Here is a 9,166-nt window from a genome sequence, read left to right on the forward strand (position 1 = left end):
CTCTCTCTCTCTCTCTCTCTCTCTCTCTCTCTCTTTGTGGTCTAGTTTCCACGAAAACCACACCAATCCGATTCTACTTCAGGGCGAAGCGAATGTAATGTAATGCTTTCATTACACTAGAAGTAGAGTAGTGGAAAAGATATGTCACATTTCCACAAATTTTCATCTGGTTCTATGTTAGGTTGTGTGTTAGGTAGGAAGTAAGACCGGATTAAAGATTTCAATGGAAATATGACTATTGTCTCTCCTCAGAAAGCTATGAAAATTTAGAATAAAATAATATAGTAAAACAAATATATAGTAAAATAAAACTGAGATCTTACCTGACATATTCATGAGGACTGCTATTTCACTCCATGAATTTTCCTTCATTTTTGCATCTTTGTAATCTTTCAACGTTATATCATATAGGTGAGGATATTCCCTCACTGCATCTATTAGTACTTCATCGCTTCCTTTAACATTTCCTTCAAGTAAATCGAATTCATCATCAAACTGATTTATATTACTTGATCTGTACTGATCCTTTGGCAATATTTATGAAAAATATTGATGTTCCATTGCACAATATAGCTTGAATGTTTTAACCTACAATGTTGTAAAATATTTAAATTGATTGCTTGTAATTTGATTGATTTAACAATTCAATATATTTATTTCAATATATTTAGTTATTCAATATATTTAATATCATTAATAATAAAACTAATTTATTACCTGCGTTTAATATATTTCATAAATTATTCTCACAGAAAGTCAATGTTCCCACTGTAAAATGTGCAAGTTAGGTTAGGTTGGGTTGGACCCTTTCCTGCTTCCTGCTTTAGCAACTCTGTGATTGGTTTCCCGTAAGACATAAACATAAGAATTTCATCCTTATAGAATTTTTCAACGTTACGTTTTAAGTTTTACGTTTTAAAATGGCGACTAGAATACTTGACTGTGATTGGCTGATTCGCTTACTGGTTAAGTTTTCTATGGGGAGCGGTGCACTTGGACACAGTGCATTTGGACACAGCCAATCACAGCACCGTGTGATTAGAGACATTTGTAGGGTCCCTTGGAACAGCGACTTGTGATTGGACTGTGTCCAATTGCCCCGTGTCCAACTGATATACACCCTTTCTATGTGCCACCAGCTTAAGTCTCGAGTGGACTTAGAGGCGAATGTGGTTCGCGTGAATGCTTCATCCGTGGCAGCGACGAAGTCTCGAGTAGACTTAGGAGCGAGCGTGGCTCGCGTGAATGCTGCGTCCGTGGCAGCGACTATGTCTCGAGTAGACTTAGGGTCGGTTTATCCAACCTCTTGCTAAGCTAACTAACAGTTAAATCTTATGTCTGTTTCTACCTAATTTAAAGGAGAAACAAAGACAGACGTATGAGTTAACTGTTAGTTAGCTTAGCAAAAGGTTGGAAAAACCGGCCCTTAGAGGCGAGCGTGGCTCGCATGAATGCTGCGTCCCTGGCAGCGACTAATTTCTCAGTGAGAAACTCAGACTCGTGCAGAGTCGAAAGCGCGACAGTAACGGATTCTGTTGGAAGATGCACGATAGCTACAAGCGCGTGAGATATCACAAAAGGAAGCATCCACTCACGATAGAGGCTTCGATAGAGTAATCCGGAAAAAAGATCTCGCGAACCCTCCTCTCAATCGTCTGTAATATTGAGAAGGTGGAGATCCAAAACACCTCTGACGAGGCAAGCCAACGTGCCGTAGGCACTCTTAAGGCACTGACCCACCGTGCGAACGCACTCAAAAAAGGCATAGAGTCGCCCGCGTCGTTTTATGTAGGCGCTGAACCGAAAATTAACCGCGAGTGAATCGCTAGCCCGTCTCGAATCGCTGCCGCGGAGCGGCAATGGCGCGAAGTAGCGGTGAGCGGTATTCGCGTGCGAGCGGATCATGCCTGGCGCACAGCCGCCCGCCGCTCTGTCCGTGCGGGTGACAGCGTCCGTACGGAACACAGTTTAAAATACTTTCTACTTATCCACGTTTTCATTAAATGCATGCATAAGATAAAAGGGCGCCAAGCACGATTGCACATTTTATAATTTTTTTTTATATAATTAATATGCGGGAGAATTTATTCTTCTCATTTCTCTCAGTGCTGTAAAAATTTTTACTTTTTTTTTGTTTGGCTCTAATATTTTGATCTTTTTTTTTTTAACAAAATGTTCCCACTTTTAACTATAAATTCTCTCATGATGATATTTAACGGAACAATACCCTGATCTTTATTTGAAGAAAACATTAATATCTGAAGAGAATATTTTTTTCAAAATATTTGCTTAAATATAAAAAAGGAAAGAGAGAGAGGAAGAGAGAAAATTGAAACATTAAAGTAGGCTCTAATATTATTGTATATACACGCGCCGGCGTTAATGCCGTCCGTATATCCATGTAACTCGTATACGATGACGCGTCATTCACACACTGCTGTCTGTAGGTGAGGCATGAGCAGCACAGTGGGACGAAGGGGACTAGCGGTATACGATCGTCGGACGCTTGGAGAGGGAATAGTGGTGGGAGTCGCGGCGATCTTCCATCCTCTATCGCAGACGTAAGAGCGAGAGAAATAACATTATAAGACGTTGTGGACAGAAATGCCGCCCTAAAATACGTGTGACGCACATTAAGAAAACGCTCGACTTACACTGTCTATACGTGAGCAATATGCGGTGTCCGAATGACTGTTTCGCTCACTCGAACGTCCATGCATTTTTTCTTGTTAGCAAGGAAATTACTGTAATGTAAAAGGAGATCTTGGGGAAGGGTTTTCAAGAGGCTTCGACAAGTGCTTCTTAATAGCTGCTCTTGAAAAAAAAATAGATTTATTTCAATATAGAGAATACTGAATCAATATAGAAATCTTCAACAATACAGCGCTTGTATAGGTTGTCGAAGTAATGTATTTTTAATTTTAGTGTTGCATAAACACGCGAGATATAATTATTTCATATTTTATGCGTTCGAGTATCGTTTCATCGTTATAAAATTTGGTGGCCTCGAAAAGAGCCGATTTTTGTACCAAAGAAATTGAGGTCGATAGTCAATAATCAGTCCAATATCCGGCACGGTCGATAACTTGATTGAATCGATTAGGTATCAAATCAATCATGTTCGCGAGAAAGTCCAGTCGAAGCCATAGTTCTCCCCAGACAACAAATGAAAAAGAGTGGATAGCTTTTAATCATCAGAAATATTTTTAAGATGTTGCATTGATCTCAAATAAATGTTAAAATAACATGTGAAAAATATTTTTTCTAATGTTTTTGAAACGTTTAAACAACATTCAGAAAAATCATATCATAAAATAACATGTGAAAAATATAAATGCAATATTATTAAAAAATATTCAAACAATGCACATGAAGTCAACGTTTCTAAACGTTAATTTTTGGGGTATATCAGTTGGACACAGGGCAATTGGACACAGTCCAATCACAAGTCGCTGTTCCAAGGGACCCTACAAATGTCTCTAATCACACGGTGCTGTGATTGGCTGTGTCCAAATACACCGTGTCCAAGTGCACCGCTCCCTAATTTTTGATGATGATAGCAGAAACGATATCCATAGTATTCCGCATTTCTGTATCCATAATAATAAGGAACAATAATTATTTGAAATAGGCGCAAAAATTGACTCTTTTCAGGGCCACCAAATTTTATAACGATGAAACGATACTCGAACTCATAAAATATGAAATAATTATATCTCGCGTGTTTATGCAACACTAAAATTAAAAATATATTACTTCGATAACCTATACAAGCGTTGTATTGTTGAAGATTTCTATATTGATTTAGTATTCTATATTGAAATAAATCTAATATTTTTTTTTCAAGCAGCTATTAAAAAGTACTTGTCGAAGCCTCTTAAAAATTCTTCCCAAAGATCTCCTTTTACATTACAGTAATTTCCTTGCTAACAAGAAAAAAATGCATGGATGTTCGAGCGAGCGAAACAGTCGTCGGGACACCGCGTATTGCTCACGTATAGACGCGACAGTGTGAGTCGAGCGTTTTCTTAGTGTACGTCACACATATTTTAGGACGGCATTTCTGTCCACGACGTCTTATAATGTCATTTCTCTCGCTCTTACATGTCTCGCTCTATTTCTCTGCGATAGAGGATGGAAGATCGCCGCGACTCCTACCACTATTCCCTCCCCAAGCGTCTAATGATGCATATCGCTACCCCCTCCGCCACACTGCGCTGCTCGTGTTTCACGTACAGGCAGCAGTGTGTGAGTGACGCGTCATCTCGTGCGAGTTACACGGATATACGGACGGCATTAACATCGGTGCGTGTACATGTGTTACCGCAAGCACATAGATGGCATTTAGTTATATTATAATTAATAAAATTATTCGCAGTAAGCAAAATATCATTACTACAACGTTATTATAACGATATTCAGTAACATGTAACGTTTTTAATTATATCATATTTAACGTTGTACACAACATCATAACGAACAAACTTTGGTATCGATTTAGATGTTTTAGTAATGTTGAATTCACATATATCATATCGTTGTAATTAATGTTATGCTAATGTTGCTTGAACATTCTGTGATAACGTTTCTCAGATAATATTAAATAAATGTCATAATTACCCTCACAGCATATTCATATTGTCATAAGGTTACAGCAACCTTAAATTGTAAGATGCTAACATTACACGGAAGTTAATAACCCTGCCATTAATTTTCTAATAACATGAAAATGTTTGTCTATATTCCAATCATTCATATTCCATTAACATTACAGAAACGTTCCTTGTACGAAACGTTACATTAAGGTTAATATAATATGCTCAGAACCTTTAAATATTTTTAATAAAAAATATATCTTGCAAAAACGCAATTAGTTTTTATGTTGATTTTAAATGAAATTTAGCACTTTTATTTGGTTTCTTACTATTTTCACACCTGAAAATTTACTCAGTACTGGTTGGACGCGAACTCAAGACCTCGAGACAAACCTCCAGGTTTCTAAATCTATCACCTTGGCTACTGCGCTATTTCTTCAACTTGTATTAAGTGGTTTTTATTATCCCCATATATAGCCGAAGCAGTAATTATAATTTTCTTATAATATTATTTAGTACAATTACAAAAATAAACTATTTAGTTCAAATATTTTATATAATAAAAAGGAAGTCAGAGATATAAAATATTTATGTAAAATATGTTTACCTAGGTATTGACATAAACGCTTTGGAGCACTTACTGAAAGGTGAATATTGGTCTTTACGATTTTTCAAAGCATTTGAAGCGTGTAGTGAATACTACCTAGGGTTAATTTTATAAATAATATTTTATTTTATAAATAATATTTTAATTTAATTTAGTTATATTTATTTTCGTAATAAAAAAATTCTATATATGAACAAAATTTGTATATACAATTAAATGATTATTAATAAACTATATTCCTACTGTGTAATATTTTCAGGATACACAACAAGTGAAATAATTATACATAAGTTTGCTAAAATATTAGAGATTATGTTAACTTTACGGTAATATTATAATGTAAGGTTATCTTGTAAGGTTAATATTGCAGTAACATGCTCATTAAAATATATAAGCTTGTAACCTACCTATAACCTTATTGCAATGTTCGTTGCTATGAGAGATATTATTAAGTAACGTTTTAAAAACTTTTATAAAACATTATGAAAAAATGTTGCAAAAATATATATAATATCAACGTGTTAAACATGTTAATTTAATGTTTCTTGTTTATTTGTTAACAACATTCCAAAAATGTTTTGGAATGTTTTTAAAACATTTCTCAAATACTTGAAAAGTCATATTATTAAGCAACATTTTAAAAACATTTATGCAACATTATGAAGAAACTTTACAAAGATACAGGATGTTGCACTTACATACAAATCAGCACGACGGGTTGCCTCGTCGGCAGGTGTGCGTACCGTGTCATGGTAGACTTTGACGAAATTATCACGCGCCCAATTAAACGCAGTAAACTTCATAGGAAAGAAAGCGCGCGTGCTGACAACCCGTCGTACTGAACTATATATAAGTGCAATATGCTGTATATAATATCAACGTTTTAAAAATATTAATTTAATGTTTCTCGCTTATTTCGCAATAACATTCAAAAAATATATTTTAAAATATTTTTATTTATTTTTTTCTTTAATGTTTGAAATATTATTAAGCAACGTTTTAAAAACGTTTATAGAATATTATGAAGAAATATTACCAAATATACATAATATTAACGTTTTAGAAAAACGTTGATTTCTCATGTTTCTTGCTTACTGGTGTTCCGGACGGCCGTAGAATGTCCATGCGGAACGAGTACGGCGGGCGGCCGAGGCCCAGGCCCCGCTCAACTCGCGGTCGCCGGCCTACCGCCGCCAGTGCGCGCCGTCGCCGCGACGCGGCGAGCGCGTCGGCCGGAGCCGCTTCTCGCGGTTAAGTTTCGCTTAGGCGCCTATATAAGACGCCGCGCGAGACCACTCAAGGCTTTTATGCCTCTTGCCAGCTTTGACTGCACATCAGGTATTCTTTTACGCTCTAGCTAGCTAGCTAGCTACCTATCGCCTTTTGAGTGCGCCAGCACGTTGGGCACTTGCCTCACCAGAGGTATACTTGCATATCTGCATCGATCTTCACTGCCTTAAGAGTGTCGTAGACACGTTGGCATTTGTGTTTAGAGTTCGGCAATTCTACACAACTTTTCGCAGCCCTTTAGAGTGCGCCTTGCACGTTGGGCTATTGCCTCTAGAGTGTCCTAGGACACGTTGGTATTTAGGTTACGAAGTGTATGGTAACTCCACAGATCTCCACCTTCTCAATACGATCGAGAATTGAGAGAAGGCTTCGCGCGATAACGTCGGATTACCTGGACGCCTCGCTTGGCGACATTTCCCGTATTAAATACCGGGTATTAGCGTCAACAGAACTTAGTACGATTGAGCTCACGACTCCGCGCGAGTCGTCGTAATCAAGAACTCTGCGGCCACGGCCGCAGCTCTCTCGCGAGCCAAGCTCGCTATTGCTCCGCTGCCAGGGACGCAGCATATACACGCGAGCCACGCTCGCATTTACGTCCGCCTAGGACTTAGCAGCTGCCAGAGACGCAGCCTATACACGCGAGTCAAACTCGCCTTCACGTCCGAACCGGACTTAGTCGCTGTCAGGGACGCAGCTCACGCGAGCCAAGCTCGCTATCGCTACGCTGCCAGGACCGCAGCGCTTACGCAAACCAGGTTTGGTACAAGTCTACTCACGACTTAACCGATCGTCGCATCCGCGACTCAACACGCGATGACTCTTCGCTTCTCACCGCGACGAGACTTAGCATTCGTCACGCACACGGTACTATTAACGCACGTTTACAGTTACCTGCACGTCACCGTCAGGCTTCGACACAGCCGCGTCCGCGACTCAGTGTTGCACTTGCGGGCTATTCCTACAAAACATCGCAGGTGCCGCGTGCGCGACTGATAAAGGCGAATTCAGCTCGTCTGACTATCATATCGGATTCAGCCTCTGTTGTTTCCTCGCCAACCAGAGCTGAATCTCATTGGACCAGTTCCGACACTCACGAAAGGAGACGGACTAGTGTCTCCATCCTCTGAGTGACTATCATCCTCCGAAAGGGGGATTCATTCCCAGCGCGGAGGCGCCGGGCAACTCCACGCGGGCTTTATACTGAGCCACGCAGTACGCTTATACACAAGAGCACTCTCGCACTTTACTCACACCATCTGACGAGGCTCCTGAATAGGAGAGCACAACATACTCACACAACTTAAGATAGCAGTCGACGGACGTTCGACGGCATTACGAACCAGCTGCTCCAGACCTCAGGCCGTTCGAAACAACTGGGTATGTTATATTATAATATATTAGATAAATTAGATAATAAAATTATGATAAAATTGTACAACATATAAAATGATTTGTATGACATTTATATATACATAATAAATTTCCCAAAACAACTCAGCAAACATAAAATAACAGTGACATAATTGTGCGTTATAATTTCCCTCTCAATCATATAACTGTTTACATGGTCGAGTGAAAAATTATAACTAACAGTTTTATTATTATTACTTTGAGTTCGCCAGGAATTTATTCAACAAATTTATTGTATATCTTTGTAGTACCTTCCTTAAATTCATTAATTAATAATTAAGTCCGTCGTTGAGGGAATACTGCAAAAAAATTTAAATTTTGTGCTGCATTTCTGCTTCGTATCTATCGTTGCTTTCGGATGCACGTCATGATCAATTTCTGTTGCGTTTCTGCTGTGACGTTCGAGCGGCATATCGTGATAGATTTCTGTTACGTTTCTGCCCTCACGTTCAAAAGTACGTCATGATCGATTTCTGCTGTATTTCGTTAGTACATGATGTAGCATGTTGTGTGATATATCTTCTATATTTCTATTATTCATACCATGACAGCAAATCGTGTTCTATTTCCACCGCACTTGTCGCGTCATTGATATAGAAATCAGGCTATGCGTGGAAGGTAACATAGTTTTGCAATTATTAGGGCCAATGATGATATATTTCTGTTACATTTCTGCCAGCACACTTTGTCGGTAGAAAACGTTGTAGAGAAAATTAAGCTTAATGAGGACACACAGTTGCTTGAAATTTGCTGCATAAGCATGATTCAATCTGCCGGCATATTGCCAGCATGCTGCCAGCATTTTGCTTGCCCTTATAGAAATATCATACTAAGAGTCATTGATAATTACTTATTTTCAGTATTAAAAATACTGGATAATAAGTAATTATCAATGATTCTTAGTATGATATTTCTATAAGGGTGCTGAGTAAATAGGTAGATAGAAAAAGAAATACAACTCGATATTATATATGCAGTAGTATTTATTAATTGGTTAACTGACAAAAATGTACCATCTTAACTTTTGTATTACATGATATTTTCAAGCAATGTAATACGTAATAGAGATGTAGCGTGAAGTAATACTCTCGCGTCTAGCTTGGGGCCTGATTTTCGCAGGATACAGTATTGCTGAAATTCCTGCAGCCAATCAGACTTCAGTAAACAGAGATGGAAGGTGTCCTACTATTAGGGATGGGCAATGTCAAAAAAAGGCATCGTATCTGAAAACAGCGATTATCAAATGCATCGTTTTGGTACA

Source organism: Odontomachus brunneus, unplaced genomic scaffold, assembly GCF_010583005.1.
Source record: "Odontomachus brunneus isolate Ranch 3 - 2012 unplaced genomic scaffold, Obru_v1 Obru_scaffold_012, whole genome shotgun sequence".
NCBI classification, from domain to species: Eukaryota; Metazoa; Arthropoda; class Insecta; order Hymenoptera; family Formicidae; genus Odontomachus; species Odontomachus brunneus.